The sequence below is a fragment of the Lygodium microphyllum genome, chromosome 13 (assembly GCF_053477565.2).
Source record: "Lygodium microphyllum isolate KBCC chromosome 13, Lygodium_microphyllum_v1.1.10, whole genome shotgun sequence".
Lineage (NCBI taxonomy): Eukaryota > Viridiplantae > Streptophyta > Polypodiopsida > Schizaeales > Lygodiaceae > Lygodium > Lygodium microphyllum.
This window is the reverse complement of record NC_141147.1, coordinates 116,053,032-116,072,315: the sequence shown is the minus strand read 5'-3', so window position 1 is coordinate 116,072,315 and position 19,284 is coordinate 116,053,032.

Genomic DNA, 19,284 nt, shown 5'->3' with positions numbered 1-19,284 from the left:
CCATTCTTTCTTTGTCCACTACCACTTACAGAAGTTGGTCTTCTATATGAAGCTTTCCACGATGGATTTACCTTTTCCAGAGGATGGTTGGAGTGGGGCTTGGTCTGCTGAGTTGTTGACAGAGGTAGTTAGAATGGTCTTTGAAGATTCTGTCATGCCAGATACCATGTTGATGTCATACATGTATCTCCGAGGAGATTTGTTAATTCCAGATGAGGTAGATATGGCATGGTATGTGGGGGATGTGGTCTTACAGGCTGTTTTGTATGTCAATCATTTGGAGTTGCGCATAGCTGATATGTTCCAAAGTTATTCCTCCAAAGTAGCTGATTGTCATGATAGTTCGTGGCATCCCATGATTGATTCGGTGGTCCTCAATCAAAGACAAAACACAGCTCCTACCTTTGCCCAGAGTACTAATCAACTGAGGATGGATCTCTTAACCTATCTTTCCAAACATAATCCGTTTGATGCTACCTTCTTTGATGCCTATCATAGACGATCTCTTTTGGGACCTTCTGTTCCTACCCTCCTCTATTACCAACAAATGGCTCACCGCTATGCTATATATTTTTCCCTTTGTCAATCTAATTCCACAATTATTTTACCACTTCTTTTCCAACCTTCAAATTTTCCTCAAATTCCTATTTTCACTTACTGTTCCTTTATTGAGGATAGGGTATTTTCCCCTTCTCCACCCTGTCCTTCACCCCTCATTAATGTACCCTCCACATTTCCTATTTATCAGTTAACACCGTTCCTTAGTGATTCCTTACAAATTTCTGCCACTCCTTCTTTAACCTTTTCTTCCTTTTATGATTTTTCCTATCCTTCCCTACATCCACTTTCCCTTATTCCATTACCCTCTCCTAGCACTTCCATATCTCAACCACCTCAGTTGGTTAGTGACTGTGACGGTTTTGATACTCAGATTTCCAGAAGAAGGGGATGGAGTTCGGATGATTGCCTTACAGGACCGCAGATTAATTGGCCAGTAATTCCAGGAGAATGGACAGCTTCCAGTCAAGCTTATCAAAATTATGTTCATTTTGCCCAACAATATTCACAGTCTGCAGATCCCTCAGTGAGATTAACTGCTCACTTTGCTTGGTACCTGGCGTATATGCATAGGCACTCTCATAATGATTCAAAGCCTATTCCAAAGTTGTGCATGAATGTCAATGTTAGCATTGATTCTCAACAGCTGGAGATACTGTATTTTCATGCCCTCTGTTTGCCTAGCAGATACTTGGTCCTGTTGGAAAGGATGTGCTGTCTCCAATTTTTCCAAAATCCTCCCAAAAACTTTGTAGATGAATCCTTATCTATGGATCGATTTCGACAACATCAATCTTTTAAGAGGGATCATCTTCATTGATACCTTTCCAATGTATGGTGGAAGCTTTTAATGCAAAACTCTCTTTTTGAAGATGTCATTCAGATGGTTGTGTTGTGTATTAGTGTTTGTGTTGTGAGTTCATTTATGTCAAACGAACGTGGTAGTTTCCTATTGGATTTCGTGTACGAGCTCTGTTTTGGAGATTTGTAGAGCTGGGGTCGTGGTTGGAGAGTTGAAGCTGATGCTGAAGAAGACGAAGCAAACTCTTATATCCTTTACAAATTTGTGGTGATTTTTAGTTTGATAAGAGGTGTTAATGTATAAAGAGTTTTCCTTTCTTTATATTTTTTATATCAGAAACAGGTTATAAGTTGGGGTCGTGGTGGGTGGATTCTTTGTGAAAAGATATTGAAGATCAAAGTTGAGATTTTAAATGAACTTGTATTCCCTTTTTCCTGGGTCGCGAGGACGCTTCCTTATTAAGTGTGGGGATATGTTGAGTGTTGAAATGACTTATTTTTTGGCTGATTTTTGTTGTTTTTGAGAGCTGAATGGTTGATTTTATGGGATGATTGATTGACTTGGAAGTGGTTTGAGAGTGTTTTAGATGATATTGATTGTGTTTTGGAAGTTCATGATGTTTGTTGATGGTTCTGTGATGTTCTAATAGGTTCTGAATGGTTATGTATACCTTCTATTTTGTTCTGTTTTGGTCTGTTTTGTTCTGTTTTGGTCTGTTTTGTTTTGATTGTCTTCTGTAAGGAGGGATGAAGTATTGATTGATGAAGATTGAGAGCTTGTGAAAGCTTATTGAATGGTTTGTGAGAGTTTGGAATGGTTTGAGAATGAGTTATGTGGTTTTGATGATCTTCTGTAACCTTCTATAGGTCTTCTGTAGAGCCTCTGCTTCTGTTTCTGTTCTGTTCTGTTCTGTACTGTAGTTGTTCTGGTACTGTTCTGTAGACTGTTCTGTATGCTTCTGTAAGTGTTCTGTGGAATGTATGTGTGACTTTGGGGAAAGTTTTCTAGCCTTGGAAAGAGGTGAATACAAGTGCAAAAGAGCTGAAAGAAGTGGAAGAAGTAGCTGTTGAAGACTCAAGTGAAGACTAGAGTGAAGTGACAGTAGTGAGCTGTGAAGAGACACTGTAGTGGCTCTGGTGACTCTTCATATCAGACATACCTCTTGGGAGGGGTATCCACGACCTAAGAGTGATTATTGAGAGTGATTTTTGAGAGATTGTAGTGAGGATATGATGTATTATTGATGGAGAGAGAGAGAGAGAGTCAGAGATAGCTAATTCTACTGAAACAGAGTGATTGTATATGAGAGATTGAGAGAGAAGACTATGAAGATATTGAAGATGAATACTATGTGATGTATTTCCATTCAAAGATGGTGTATTTCTTTGCTTTCTTTGTTCCATTGATGGATTTTATGAAGATATTGAAGAATATGGTTGATTCTATTAAAATCCGTGGGAGATCTACATGATGCTGCATGAAGATTCGTTGTGCCTGGTGTTCTTTTCTTCATTGTGACAATATGAAACATGATAAACAAGCTTGTTGATGTTACAAGATATATTTTCTTGCAAGAGAATTCCCTTTTCCTTGGTGTTCCTCTCGAGGCTCCAATATGTGCTAAATAGAACCCCTACAATAGGGATTCATGGTATAATACCTTATGAGAGGTTGTATTGTCATAAGCCTAACATTAGACACTTAAAGGTATTTGGCTGCATTGTATATGTGCATATTCTGGATGAAAAGAGGAAAAAATTGGATCCTAAGGTTGTCAAGAGCATGTTAATTGGGTTATGCGCAGGATAGCAAGGCCTATAAATGCTATGTACCATCTACTCATTCTTAACCCTCAAACGAACAAAGGTGGAAAATCTGGAAAAGCTAAAGTAGAGGACAAAGGCCAAGGCAAAGTGAAACGGAAGACAAAGACGCACAAGGAGAAAAGTCCTAAATAAGGGAGAAAGGCACACAAGGAAAGTGCAAGTTAATAATTTTGTAAAAGAGCGCAAGCGCATCATGGTTTAATTCAAGGAGCATCAGGCTCTCACCCGTGCAATTTGTAAATGTAGACGGGCAGTGGAAAGGAAGCTAGGAAATGATAGAAGGACAATGGGAAAAAGGGCCTAGGTCACGACCGGTCATGTAAGAAAGGGGATAAGCGGATGACCGCCTAAAAGGGATTTAGGGTTTTGTATATAAAGTTGAAAAGTGAATGAGAAGCTCAGTCTTGTGTGTGGCCAAAAATGGCTCTCCTCCTCTTCTTCTTCTTCTTGTTCTTGCTTGCTTGAGCTTGTGCTTGAGGGAGGGAGTGTGAGAGTGTGAGGGAGTGAGTGTGTGAGGGTGAGGGACCGAGGAGGAGAAGCTCTCCATCTTCTCCTCTCCTCTTCTCTTCTCTTCTCTTCTCTTGCTCGCGGTGATGGAGCTTGGAGTGTGGAGCTTGAGGATGGAGCTTGCACTTGAATCATGGAGCTACTGGGGAGTGCGAAGGAGAGGAGGTAACTTGATCGGCATGGAGGTAAGCTCACTACACCTGTAGATATGGATGGTGCGTCGGCTTTGTGAGAGGTAGCCATTAGTGCTCGGCTTGGATCGCTTGAAACAATAAGCGGTCTGTGGGTCTTGGCGGTTGAGTGAAAGCTCCCATATTTTGGTTCCATTATTGCCGGGACCAACGGATTCAAGCCTTGAGCACTTACGCACTTTGAATCGAGCATTGAAGTAGGGTTTTCCCCGAACCGGTGCTTGAGGTAGATAGGTAGGAAGTAAGGGAGGGTTTGAAGAGGTATTCGATCTCCTTAGCAAATAGGTTTTTGATTTGTTGTTGAATATTAGAGTAGGACCATCCATCTCCATATCTGGTTTTGATTTTTGTTGCATTAGGTTAAGGTTAGGATAGGAAAAAAGAAGGAAAACAGTAGGGTTTTCTGTTGCTGTATAACAGGTTTAAATAGGGAAATAGGGGCACATATTCAGATTTCTGGCTGGAAGAGTATGAGGGACTAACCTCTGAGGTCACATCAGGTTGGGATGGGGCAATAAGAGGCCCAGGGAACGAGGAAAGGCCACATTTGACATCCTGCCCTCTGAGAAGAGAGTGAGCTTGAGAGCCAAGGGGGGGAGAGAGAGAGAGAGAGAGAGAGAGAGAGAGAGAGAGAGAGAGAGAGAGAGAGAGAGAGAGAGAGAGAGAGAGAGAGAGAGAGAGAGAGAGTTGCGGGGAGATCGTCAACGTGCTGATCGATTCGAGCACCACACCATTTTCAGGTATGCCAGGCGTTTTCCTCTGTTGCTTTGCATCTAATTAGATGGCATGGCACGATTCGGTGAAGTAGATGTCAGCCTAGAGGCGTCGCGTACAACTCGCGGGCCGTCGGCCGTGCAATTGGACCAGTTCGTCCGAGCCCCAAAATAGGATTGCCCTATCTTTGGATTCGGACCGTCCGACTTCGAAAATCGGACCACCCGTTCAATCTGAGTCCTAGGATCGGACCAGTCGAACCACCTTTGCCTACTGGATCGGACACTCGACTGTCCGATTTTGAAAATCAGACACTCGACCGTCTGATTTTGAAAATCGGACACTCGGACCTTGGAAATCGAAAACAAGGAATCAGGCCACTCAAAATCGGAATCAGACGTTCGATTCCAGAAATGGGACGTGACCAAAATCGGACCATTGGGCCGATCGGACAATCCCAAAATTGGACATTGATTCTAAATAATCGAACTCCTGAAAATTGGACATCTGAGAATTGGATAGAAAACTGTCAAAATCAGACAGGTATCTAGAACTCAAATTTTGACGCATCTAAACCCCGAAATTGACCCCAAAGGCTACATAGAGCTAAAGGCACATCACAGATTCATCACTGGGCTGAAACTTAGGGCAAGTAGTTCAAAATTTGGCTATAAATGGTCCTCCAAATTGCGCATGGTGTTTACCGTAATGGCCATATGGGCCAAGAGGGATTGCCCCCCGGACCCTCGCAGAGGGGGCTCTGCCCCCTCTGCCCCCTCCGCACCTCCCTCAAGTAGGTTGGAGAGAAAAAGTGCACCATGACAGGTCCTCCAAATTGGACCCTAGTGTAGTAATGGCTCTACACGAGCATGGATTCTCACTTGCAAAAGAGCAACCAAAAGCCCATACCCGAACAGAGAGAAACAGAGACCCTAGAACATCAATGGGCCAATCTAGCCATCAAGGGCAAAAAGGCTACACCACGAGAACACAAAGACATTGTGTTCAGATCGTGTCTAGTGAGAGCAAAATGCAACATTAGCAAGCTACAAATGTGAAGATGACTAGACATGACACTCTTGATGAGAGATGTACCTTGAGCAGCACTGCACAGACGACCCAAGACACCAGTGGAGAATCCACATCTAGTCGTGCAATTGGGGTCTCAAGGGCACTTGTCAGAAGGCTTAAATTTACAAGCCAAGACCTGGAAGACGAGGACATAGTACCACCTGCTTATCTTAGGGTCAAACTCACTGCGAAAAGAGAGCATACTATCGATGCTCTGATTGATGAAGGAGCAGATTTCAATATCTTGACTTACGAAGCATGGACTCTACTAGATCAACCAGAGCCGACTGATGCAACTCTTAATCCTTACGGGGAACGCCCACAAGCACTTCTAGGGAAGTGCAGAATCATTGTAACTATTGAAACAGAAAGCTTGTCAGTCTTGTTCTATGTTCCTCCAAATGGCAAGAATTGTGGAAAGGAAATCCTCCTAGGAAGGCCCTTCAAAAAGGCAACGAAGTGTGAAGCCGACTATATAGCATAGAGGATACACCTAACACTACCAGGTGTGAGGATAATCACGACTTTTAGCAAGGGTGGCCTCACCAAACCTTGAGGAAAGGGCAAGGAGCATTCTGACATACCAAGCAAGCCTATAATGAGAGCAAAGAGTTGTTGAAAGCGTTGATACAAGCGTAGGTTGAATAGAGAGAACCAGTGAGTGAGGCCATACTTGAAACAAAAAGGTTAGGAGACAAGGCCAAGGATAGGGTTTGGACTTACAAATATCGTAGAAGACCACGAAAGAAGCCCAAGCCTTATAGATGAAGGCATCGATGGAGAGCTAGCATAATGCCATGATGGATATCCAAGGCATTGCTTCATGCTCAAGGGTATTATGCAGGCAACCGAGGGATTTGGGTACCAAAACCCCCTACTAAACCACCTTTGTCAGAAGCCCAAATTATGTCAAAAGCGAAGAGGCGTAGGAGGAAACCTAAACGAAAATCCAAGTCTCAAACCAAAAATATTGGAGTGATTGAACCCCTCACGAGTGAAATCAAGAAACCAAACATGACCTATCAAAAAGTAGATCCTCAGCCTAGCGTGCTTAGCAAGCAGATATCAGAGGTAACTATCGAGCATGCACAAGGTCCACTAGTGCCCAAGGAGCCTTTGACTTCCCAAGAGGATAACAGGCATCATGGGCACAACATTGCTCATGGCAAGGCTGATCACTCAACAAAGCAAATGGCACAATCGTCTAATAGCCTCGAGCAAATCATTCAGCCAGTGCCAAGTCCACCTAAGAGTCCTAGATCTCCTACGCCCTCTTTTTCGAAATAGACACAGGAAGCAGGCAGCAGTCGTCAAGGGTGGCTGCTCACTCCCAATCTCTATCTCCATCTAAGCTTCCAAATGTCCAAGAGGTGGGACATGACACTAGCCGTAGCTCTCGGCCCAAGGATATGCCTATGCAACCCAATGTGACTAGATCAACTCATGCTCAATCTACACAGATGAGTGCTCAAAGGGCAACAAAAGACACGACCACTTCCAATCGACCTAAGGACTTGACACCGCAATCCACCAAGAGTAGGCAGCCCACTGGACTAGTTGCTACTATTTCCAATCAGGGATCACATCAGTCACTGCCCTGGGCCGTGACAATGCCCCTTGTGGAATGTGTCCTTAGTAGTTTACCTATGGAGGAGGTGTCACAACCAACTACCTTGACAACTCTAGCACTTCCAAAGTGCCTAAAGCCTAGGCTGGAGGAGTTAAACACAAGGAAATTGGCTGAAGAGCTAGACTCTCCAAAAAGGGAGGCAGTTGTACCCCCACAACCTAGCAAGGCTATTCAGCAGGCCATGGCTATGTCCCATAAGGACACACCAGAGAAAGAGAATGCTGAGGCCCAACCAAGCACATCAACGGTTGACCTAGTCCAAGGTCCTGAGTCATTGAGAGATACACCTTCACTGACCAAGAAAAAGAGGAGAAAACAACAAAAACAACAGCAGGTGCAGGTGGTTGTGGACCTCAAGAACATTGAGACGAAGAGCGTTGGAGAGCTGAGGAATATTGAACCAATTGATGCCTCTCCTAATAGCGGTGAAACCTCAGACACATCCGTGTGCTCTGAAAAATCAAAGCAGTCGTTACCATCAATGGCTGCTTGCAACACTCAATCCACCGACAATAGAACTCGCATTGACCAATTAAGAGTGGATACAACGCTGTCACAACAGGGTGACAAATCTATACCAGTCACATCCAAGGAGAACCATGATGTAATAATGAAGCCTCAGGAGAAACATGGAAACCCCAAGAGTATAAGAAATCCTAGGGTTGGCCAAACTTGCTCTTCTAGGCCTGAGCCCCCAGCTATGCTAAAGCCCAGGCAAACTCCTAGAACCTTGCATGAGATAGCAACCAAGCAAGCCCTCGTTGAACATAGAAGTGTCACAGAATGCTTAACCGAGTTGGATGCTAAGCTCAAAGTGTTCGCACGTGTCTATGTCCTGGCAGACATGGGCGTATTCCCTAAAGAGTAGCTCGAATAATACTTGCCATTTCCCTTATCCTGGGAAGAGCAATAACATCTTGATGAGTACTATAATAGGCTCCTATATGAATGCATGCGACTCATCTCTGACGAGGAAACCGACGAACTATGCTTAACTGTCACATTCAATGACGTGCTCTGCCAACCAGATCTCTTAGAAATAGAGCAACTAAAGCAACTGTCAGAGCGTTGAAGTCAATTCGAATAACATTAGTGTGAAAACCGCATTGCAATAGCCGAACTAGGAGCCCAGATCATGACAGTCTCAGAGGAGCAATTGGCCAAATGGCGGTCTCAAAGAGACCCAACCTATGTGGCACCAACTTCCTTTCGAGTGCTAACTACCATTCGGGGTACGGACTTAGCTAAAACTAGCCAAGAGAACCCTCTGTCTGATAAGGTTCTCACTGAGGAGGAGTTACATGTTGCCAGTAGACTCGGGCAAGGTTCCATGCTACTCGATGTTGCAAAATATCTATCGATATTGAGTAAGCTGCCACGAGTACTAGATACGTGTGCCATGCTCCAATACAATCCGGAGTTCTACAATTGGCTTTTATCATTGTGAAGTGACATGGATTCATGGAGATGTATATAAATAAACAATGACCTTTGTGACCTTGTATAGACACTATCAACACACACAAGCAATAATATTCAAGCGCAGGGAGAAGAGTTAGGTTCAACAGGCTAAGCTCCTCAGGTCCTCCTCTCACCACACATTTAGAAGTTGTGTGACCATTTCCATCTCCAGGCGGAGAGCATGCAACCCTCATTACCACCATAGAAAGCCTTGACCAACATCTCTGATGGTGTAGATAGGGTACCTTCCCTTTCTATACACCTTTCCCCCTTTCCGGTCTATCCTTTCGAGGATGAGCCATGCCCCACTCCATGACAACCAGCCCACGTAACTTAGCATGAGCCAAGATATGCTAATGGCTGGAGGCCAAATGAACATCATTATGGGGGCCATCCCTCTACAACAAACACTGCATGCCTCACCGCTCCCCTTCTCGTCATATGCGCTTGATAACTCACACTATAATCCCTTCCATATGAATGGTTTTATCCTGTATCAAGGCGTAATCCTTGGTTCACATTTTGCAGTCCCTACGTGGAAGACATGGAGCACCCATGGCAACTGGCTTGCAAAGATGCTCTCCGCCGTCGAAGGGAACATGCTTCACAAGCTCCTCCGCCGGTGCGCTACGTGCCTAGCCTCAAAAGGTATGCAAAGAAACGAGGTCCCAAGCGACACTGCCCCGGACATAGGCCGAGGAATCCCCAGGCCAGGGGAATAGAAGCTCAAAGAAGCACACAAGGCGTGGCAACACCAGTTGTGTGAGCCCCCAATATACGCTCGGGCACCAGGTGCTCAAAGGCAAAATGGGCAGCTCGAGACAAGGAAGAATTCGATGCATTAGTCAAAAGCATTTTGGAAACGATTGCGGCCAGAGACTACACCATTCAGGTCCTGGTCGACATCTTCCCTGCCCAACCTCACAGGAGCCCCTCACCAGCAGAATCTTAGTCGCCTGACCACCCGGACTCACCCTGCCTTGTGCAAATAGAGTAGCTCCTATGATTTGCAAGCAACTTAACAAAGTCTATCCTACCATAACTTTTTGTCTTTTGAGGGTTAAAGGGGCAGGCTCCCCACTTGTATACACTTCCCTTACCTATCGCTAATATATGCCACATCTTTAACAAGCACCGAAATAGGCATCAAAATCAGCATCATAGGATTTTGAAAAAGTAATATCTTGACATGATTGCATTTGTTCGTTGTACTTGACGCATGCAACTTGCATATACTCTCATGAAGTGACAAGTGGATGTAGGATGACACAGGTCTTTGTGCGAACATGTTCAATGCCCAAGTCACTACAAGATCACCAACTTCACAAAGAACTATGACAAAGCCACGCTATCGAATGTGAAAAATCACCCTTGCGAGTGCCCACATCGCATGACCCAAAGCATAGTCGTGGGCTACGCTCTCTTTCTGGGTCAAGCTCTACAGTTGGCTCACGACAGTTGTTATCTCAATTGTACCGACATCGCGTGTCGCAAAGAGGTTTGCAATATCTCAAGTGTATCTCCCCATCTCAACAACGACTTCTCTAACAATGAGGCTAGGGCGCAATCATCACTGTAATATCTATTTCCTAAGCCTTTGAAGTTTGACATTTCCCAACCCATTGAAAGGCTAATAGCCTCAACATATTGCAATGATTGTACTCAGGCAAGTAAAAAAAAAAGGGGGGAGAAAACATAAGAAAAAGAAAGAAAAAAAGACAAAAAAAGCACAAGAAAAAGAAACACAAAAAAAGAGAGAAAAAAGAAAAAGAAAAAAAAAGAGAGAAAAAAAAGAAAAGAAAAGAATGAGAAATAAGAAGCACCCACGATCACAGCACAGCACCTAGGGGTCCTCAAATTAGGTGCGTCTAGTGACCTTGGTCGGCTGGCTCCGTCCATAATCCCCTAGCCCCTTAGCATCACCCACAATTGCTTAGGGCACACCAAGGGCAGGACATACCTAGGGAGCTTGTCTTGCCTATGGTTAGACCTGTCACCCTGACCCATTTGCACAATTCCCTCTTGCACTCTACCTTAATACCATTGCAATCACTTGTGGTAAGCACCGTATGAATGGCCATGAAAAGTACACCGTCCTCATCAAGTAATTTCAATAGCTCCCAACTACTAAAAGTGCGGTGTCCTTGTGTTCAATTAGGCTACGTTGTGTAGTCCAACGCAAAGGATGTCTCATACACCTTCACGTGTACCTCTTCTCAACATGGACAACTTTGCTTCATCCACACATTGTTACGAGAAACCAGCCCATGGTCTTCTACCTACGTAATATCTACGTATGCACAAGCACTCACATAATATTTGCACCGAAGTATATACACAGTTAGGGTCCTCAAGTGCAGGACAATACTCTCAGTTTGCTTAGAGTCCGACCTGTCTCCCAAACTAATTGAACTATGTCTTGTGCACGATAGAGAAGACTAGCACTACCCCTAGGGAGAGACCACCTATGAGAAATTTTCAATTGTAGGTATTAAAGACTCCAACGAAGGTGTCATTCGCTCTTCATTGACACTCAACTTTGAATTCCTATCCTTTATCATCCTGCAAGCCTGCCAAGAATCGTCATGTGCAGAATCCCCAACAAACCGCCACTTGTACTCCATTAGTGCAATCCCCACAAAGAACAACCCTACCACCAACTCCAATAGCCCTACCACCAGCCATCTAAACCACCAACGTGCCCCCACCGACCTTCCCCCCACCACTACCAACACTTCTCCACGACAACCACATACGTCCTTGCCACCCACGTCTTCGGTGCATGCTAAAGCCTGCTACCTACGATGGTGAGAGCCATGGGACTGACACTCGGGGTAATGTTAACCCTCAAAAGAACGAAGGTGGAAAATTCAGAAAAGCTAAAGCAGAGGACAAAGGCCAAGGCAAAGTGAAACGGAAGACAAAGACGCACAAGGAGAAAAGTCCTAAATAAGGGAGAAAGGCGCACAAGGAAAAGCGCAAGTCAATACTTTTGTAAAAGAGCGCAAGCACATCATGGTTTAATTCAAGGAGCGCCGGCGGGCTCTCACCCGTGCAATTTGTAAATGTAGACGAGCGGTGGAAAGGAAGCTAGTAAGATAGAAGGACAATGGGAAAAAGGCCCTAGGCCACGGCTGGCCATGGTAAAAAGGGGATAAGGGGATGACCGCCCAAAAGGGATTTAGGGTTTTGTATATAAAGTTGAAAAGTGAATGAGAAGCTCATTCTTGTGTGTGGCCAAAAGTGGCTCTCCTCTTCTTCCTCTTCTTCTTGTTCTTGCTTGCTTGAGCTTGTGCTTTAGGGAGGGAGTGTGAGAGTGTGAGGGAGTGAGTGTGTGAGGGTGAGGGACCGAGGAGGAGAAGCTCTCCATCTTCTCCTCTCTTCTTCTCTTCTCTTCTCTTCTCTTGTCTTGCTCGCGGTGATGGAGCTTGGAGCATGGAGCTTGAGGATGGAGCTTGCTTGAAGCTTGCACTTGAATCATGGAGCTATCAGAGTGCGCGAGAGAGGAGGTAACTTGATCGGCATGGAGGTAAGCTCACTACACTCGTAGATATGGATGGCGCATCGGCTATGTGAGAGGTAGCCATTAGTGCTCGGCTTGGAACGCTTGAAACAATAAGCGGTCCGTGGGTCTTTGCAGTTGAGTGAAAGCTCCCACACTCATGAGATGTTGATAAGCAGAGATGTTATCTTTGTCGAGTTAGCTTCTTAGTATGGGAATCCAATTGCAGTGCCTACTGATGGATCAACCAGCACAAGTAATGCTAAAAATACCCTTGTAGTTAGTACATCTATGAGTAGTCTGACATGTGATGTGTTATCTACAGTGAGTCCTTAGTCAGGACAGTCGGAATCGCACTCCTACATCCACTTACACAGACATGTCAGTGAGGGGGAGATTGTAGAAGGGAAAAGAAAAGATGTTTGAGGATGTAACAAGTCGACTTATTGTAGGTTATGAGTCATCCAACAGTGATAGCTTGGACAGTGAGTTGGGGATTCCTTTTGTTATAACACCTGGTGCAAGGCAGAATTGGTATGTACCACCTTAAGCACAGAGTAAGCCACAATTGAGGAGATCTGAGAGGGTTAGAAGACCAATTGATAGGTACACATACACTAGATATTCAGCCCTTCATTACGTCTATATGACTAAGGTGATAGGTTTCAAAAAGAACCTACTAAGTTTGATGAGGTAGTTGTAGATGAGAACTAGTGTGGTGCCATGGACGAAGAGTATTCAACTTTGGCTGAAAATGGAACATGGGATTTGGTTTAGTTGCCTAAAGGCAAAGTCCCCATTGGCTACAAATGGGTGTACAAGGTTAAGTGCAAGCCGGATGGGTCATTGGAATGCTATAAGGCTAGACTAGTTGCAAAAGGGTATGCATAACACTATGGCCTTAACTATGAGGAGAGTTTCAGCCTTGTAGCTAAAATGGCAATAGTCGGAATAGTCATTGCATTGGCAGTGTCTAAAGGCTGGAAGTTATGAAAAATGGATGTTAAAAATGCATTTTTGAATGGTGACTTACATGAAGAAGTTTATATGGAGCGGCCTAATGTGCATTTGGATTTTTCGACACATGTATGCAAGCTGAAAAAGGCATTATATGGGCTGAAATAGGCACCCAGAGCTTGCAATGCTCAAATTAGGAGTTATTTATAGCAGCATAGATTTAGATTGGGTGATGCAGATCACAATTTATTTGTGAAGAAGATAGATCATGGCTATGTGTTTCTAGTTGTCTATGTCAATGATTTAATCATTACTAGAGGTGATGAGAGTGGGATTGCTAATATTAAGTCATTATTGTAGGCTGAATTATTTTCTGGGAATTGAGGTAGTGTCTATGCCTCAAGGCATATGGTTATTGCAAACGTAGTATGATTATGACATTGATCCGGGTTTTTTACAACCCAGATTACTACCACAAAATTTGGCCAAAACCCCTATCAAGAGATTCCCATATCACTTTGGGTTTACTTTTCAAGCACTAGGTATGCTACATTGCTTCTCGATTATGATAACTCTAGTAAATGGGGGAACAAGTTCTTAGGAGGCATGTCAATGTAAAGGGTAAAAGGGATGGTTATCTTAGTGAAGATGGAAATGGATTACACCTAGGAGTTGAGTGAGTGCATAGATTTTTCAAAGGACTAGCCTCCAACTACACATGGTTCCATCTGCATCACTAAGATTTGGAATCTATCACCATCATTAGAGGACACCTCACCCTAGCACACAAGTCAATATCCACATCATGGTGTCACTTGGATCTTGCACAAAAGCTTACAAGCACGGACCCCTTTTGTCACATGCTTATATGTATTTATATATATATGGGGGACTAAAGTCAAAGCAGCTTTTGAAAGCCATTTTTTATAATCTCAATAACTCCCAAGAAAAAGCGAATTTCAAGAAAATTCTCACGTAACCTGATCGATTTTGACATGATCTACAAAGTTACAGAAGAAACTTTTTTCAAATTCTTCACGGATTTGAAGTTACGAAGGCACAGACTGCTGGCTACATGCAATTTGCTTTTCTCTTTCACCACACCAACTTTCCATTCTATCCTTCTTGTAAATATATTATAATAATGTGCTTTGGGCACTCACCTCTTGTAATCTAGCTCCCTTTCTCTGTTTTGTCTACCACCACCCTTGGCTTCTTGCATGATGACCAAGGTGGAGATTTGTCCCATCTACTATTCTCCATATTTTCAAAGATGCCATACATCATCTAGAATTATGTTAATCAAGAAGATTAGCTTAATCTAATCCCTCATGGAGGCTATATAAAGAGCCCATGGAGAATGAAGAGGAGGAGGAGGACAATGACAAGCACATGAGAGCACTCTAGAATACACTAATCTCTTTGAGGTAAGCTATGAGTAAGTTCTTTTATTATGTAGCATAATGGCAAGCTTCCTCTACCTCTTCTCCTCTTGTCTCCCTCTCTTCTGATATTCTTATTCTATAAATACATAATGGAAAGCTTCCTTTACCTCTTCTCCTCTTGTCTCCCTCCCCTCTCATCTCTCTCTCTCATATTCTAATAGGGTGTATAGTACATATAGACTCTCTTATAAATTTGTGTCTTGGTTCTTTTGATTCTCTTTGAGAAAAGGGATGTCCTAGTCCATCCTCCCTTTGGCTAGGTGGTGCCCCTCTTTTGTTCTCTTAGTGAGGGTTGGAGGTTGGATGGGTAAGAGGCAACCCGTTCATCATTTTAGCCCTCATTTTTGGTGCCCCTGCTGAGGAGTTCTCAAGCTACGCTCTACAACTTCTATGAAGAAAGAAACATCTAAGGAGTTGTCCTCTTCTTCAACGAGTGTTTGTTAAGGAATCACAAGGAGGAATCTTCATCAAACCCTATTCAAGGCTCAAGAGTACCACTATGGTCTCCAAAAGAAGCTCAAGAGAAGAAGGATCTTTATCGACAAACGGCACGTATGCAGGTAAAGCAAGTTAATTACACACACCCTTCTTTTCTTCATGAGAAATCTTGCTCTCATCAAGTCTTTAGGTCAAGGCATTGTGTTGAGTGCTTGGTGTCTAGTGTAAAGACACTCCCTAAGGAGCTTCGCCTTCAAGTGCTGAAGGCGCTTTCAAAATCGGGGATTAACAAGTTCTTGGAGGGGGAGTTACACATCAATGGTGTGCGGTATTGGCGAGAGGCTACATATGGTGATGCGCTTCAACTACTACTAGCAAGAAGACTCAAAGTAATTGAGAAGGTAGCTATCGAAGCCTATGAACTTTACAACGATGATGATGGTCACACAAAAGCTACGCTAATCAGTGGTGAGAAAATCCTTCGCATCTCTCGAATGGTGGGATCTAAGAGGCCATAGCTTCAACAACACGCTTCATGAAAGTTTGTAGTGAAAATTTGTAGTTAATGCATCAATGACTACTCCTACTTTCTACAACTTTCAATCGGTTCAAAACATTCGGGTGGATGTGTGCATTAGTAGAAAGATACATTTTCAGCAAAGGTTGGTATTCTATTTTGGAGCTGAGAAGTTGAGAGAGATCTTGTTGTCCCCTGATCCCATAATACTTCCTATTTTGGATTATAACATCTCCTTTAATGTGCACATATTTATTCTACTCTAAGTGTATCCCATGAACCATAGGGATTTGTACGGACCTATCCGTCCACTTGCTAGACAAACCGTGCATATAATCATTAGCACAAAGCTCAGGTTTCAAAATATTATAAGGGGCTTATTGGGCCCTCGTCGTCTTGCTGAGATTAATGCATCTGTAAATCCATTTATTCTACCCTTAATAAGATATGACTTGGGCCTAGACGTGTTCATCTTTATTTTGTATTGAGCTAGATCAACATCTTCCTATCATGGCTTTTCCAAGTTTTTTGGACACAAAGGAGAGAAATCTCTGGACTTTTTGGATGACTTAGAAATGGCCTTCCTAGTCACAGGCCAGGATGATAAAGCAACCAAAGTACGGGCCTTCCCTTTAGTTCTAAAGGGTGATGCTCGAGTGTGGTATCAAGCTCTCTCGGAGGCTACAAGGGGTAATTCGGAGGATCTCAAGACTGCATTCATGCGCAAGTACCAAGATATAGAGCCACTTGAAGATATTTGGAGACAACTCTTAGATCTTCACCAAACCTTACCAGGGGAGTAGCAAGCCTATGAAGGCATGTTTATAAAATTGTGGGATAAATGGACAACCTCCTTAGCTGAGGGAGAAAGAGTACCTGATTGCCTTAAGAAATATTGTTTTCTAGCCGGACTTAATCCTCTACTAAGGGATAAGATCAAAGGAAAGTTTCCCACATCCTATGAAGAATCAGTCACTTATGCCAGGGAGAAAGATAGAAAATTGAAGTATCAAGCCCAATTGAAGGGGGGAGTTGAGCCCATGCAGGTTTTACCAACCATGCCCAGGCCTAGAGAAATAACAGAGGCCCCACCTGAACCAGAGATGCCACAGCAAGAGCTCCTACAACGCATTACTAATCAACTTGAAAGCCTTTCGTTAAATTTGGTGCAAGGAGTACGGCCCCCTCCCCTCATAAATGAAGGCAATCGAGGTCCAAGGAGACAAGAAAGAGAGCATGGTTGCTATAATTGTGGGGAGACTGGCCATGGTATGTACTTTTTCCCTCATCCCAGGTGTTTTTCAGGAAATGGGTTCCAACCAAGAAGGAGGGGACAACAAGTGACACCACCTAGGGAAAGGTTTGTTCCATCAAATCCAAGGCCTCCACCGCCGGTTCAAGTTCTCCAGTATCCTCGACCACTTGCAGAGGTGCCGCCCTTGCCTATCCAGCTGCCAGAGAATCATGATGTTAGGATAATTAGTTTAGATGAGAGTGATGTCAAAGGGAATGCCAAAGTAGTAGAGGTTAAAGCAATGCCGGTGAAGAAAGCACGTAGAATTGAGAGAATGGAGCCTACACCACCAAAGGAGGTTGAAAATATGGAAGAGGAGACAGAGTCATCAATGATTGCAAGGACACGCAACAGTAAAAAGAGGAGGGCTTGCTCACGCCGACACATTGAGCCAGGTGCAAGGATTTGTCATGACGGAAAAGTTGATGCATCGTTTGGGATTAGAGGTAAATGAAACTACTAAATTTGGGGCCAAAATGGCTAACAATGTAGTAGTAAATTGTTTAGGAGTTATAAAGAAAGTCAAGGTAAAGGTGTGTGGAGTGCAATTGGAGCTTGACATGTATCTGATGCAAGTGAAGGGGGACGGCTATCCGCTCATTCTTGGGCGACCATGGCTAATGGGAATGAAAGCCAAACAAGATTGGGAGACAGGGGCTTTAGAGCTAAGGCCACAAAAGGGGCTGCAGAAAAAATGGAAGAGCACTATCTATAACATGAAGGAGGGCCGACAGGACAATCTTGTGTTAGAGATCACCGCTGATGAATGGAGTTCGAGCGAGGGTTGGTCATCTATGACAGAGGGAGAGTCTTCTAATGAGGAGGAAGAAAGCTCTCTAGAAGTGATGGGGATTACATTAAAAGGGCCTTCTAGTAGTGAAATTCCACAACAGCTTCCAAAGGTCGAGAAGGAGGGTTAGAAAAAATGTTGGCTAAGGATCTATCAGTTGAGGAGAAGGCAACCTACATGGAAGTGGTGATAAAATACTCTGCACTTTTTATTTCTGATTATGAATACATCACAGGTGTGACAGCAGTACAACATTACATTAATCTAAAAGAGGGAGCAAGGCCAGTGGTGCAACGAATTATGACGGTTGGGAGTAGTTCAACAAAACGCTCTACTCACTGAGGTGCAACGACTTTTGAAGGCATGCTTCATCTATCCAATAGGGGACTCAGAGTGGGTTTCACCTGTGGTGGTGATACCCAAGAAGAATGGAAAATGGAGGATTTGTGTGGACTACAAGCCGCTAAATGCTGCAACGAAGAGAGATCACTTTCCTCTTCTCTTTCAGGATGAAATACTCAACGAGGTGGCCGGGCATGAGAGATACACTCTTTGTGATGGGTATTCAGGTTATTTCCAGATCCGAATAGCTGAGGAGGATCAACAGAAGACCAGCTTCATTACACCTTGGGGTTGTTTTGCTTACAAAGTAATGCCATTTGGATTAACAAATGCCCCAACTACCTTCCAGCGATTCATGAATTATGTCTTCCAACCATATTTTGGAAAATCCATCAGGGTCTTTATTGATGATTTTTGTATTTATAGTTCTAAGGCTCTACATCTAGAGAAGGTGGATGAAGCTTTCAACCGCCTTGCACAAATGGGGGGCAGTTAAACCATGAGAAGTGTCGCATTGGTGAAAGCAGTGCAACTTTGTTAGGGCATGTCGTAAGTGAGAGGGACATTGAGGCAGATCCAAATAAAGTTAAGGCCCTATTGGCAGTGCCATCACCATCTTCTGTGAAGCAACTAACCTCTTTCATTCAGAAGGTGCGATATGTGGGACGGTTCATTCATCTCCTCTCCCAATTAGTATTTCCACTGCAACAGTTAATCCACTCTGAGGAGCTCCAGTGGAGTGACGAAAGTGAAAGGTGCTTTCACGGGGTGAAGAAGGCTCTTGGCACCCTTCCTATAATTTTACAGCCTTGTTGGGATCAAGAGTTTTTTGTCAACCCGAGTTTTGGGAAAGATGCTCTAGGGGCAACATTAATACAAAAGGATGCTAAAACTGGCCTAATGAGACCGGTTTACTTTTCTAGCAGAGTAATGACAGCATCAGAACGAGGGTACAAGATGGTCGAGGTGATATTTTTGTCTCTAATGTTCGCGATAGGAAAGTTTCATCCTTATCTTCTCCCTAGGCCGTTCACAGTAATCACGAAAGAAGAGCATTTGCCCTATGCCTTACAGCACATGGATGTTTCAGCCAGAATCGCTAAAAGTGGGTGATACAACTCCAAGTGTTTGACTACACCTTCAAGGTGGAGGATTCTACTCGAGCTTGCCTAGCTGATTTGTTAACCCATAGATGCCATCAAAAGAAGGAAAAGGAGAAGGGAAAGGTAAAAGAGGAGA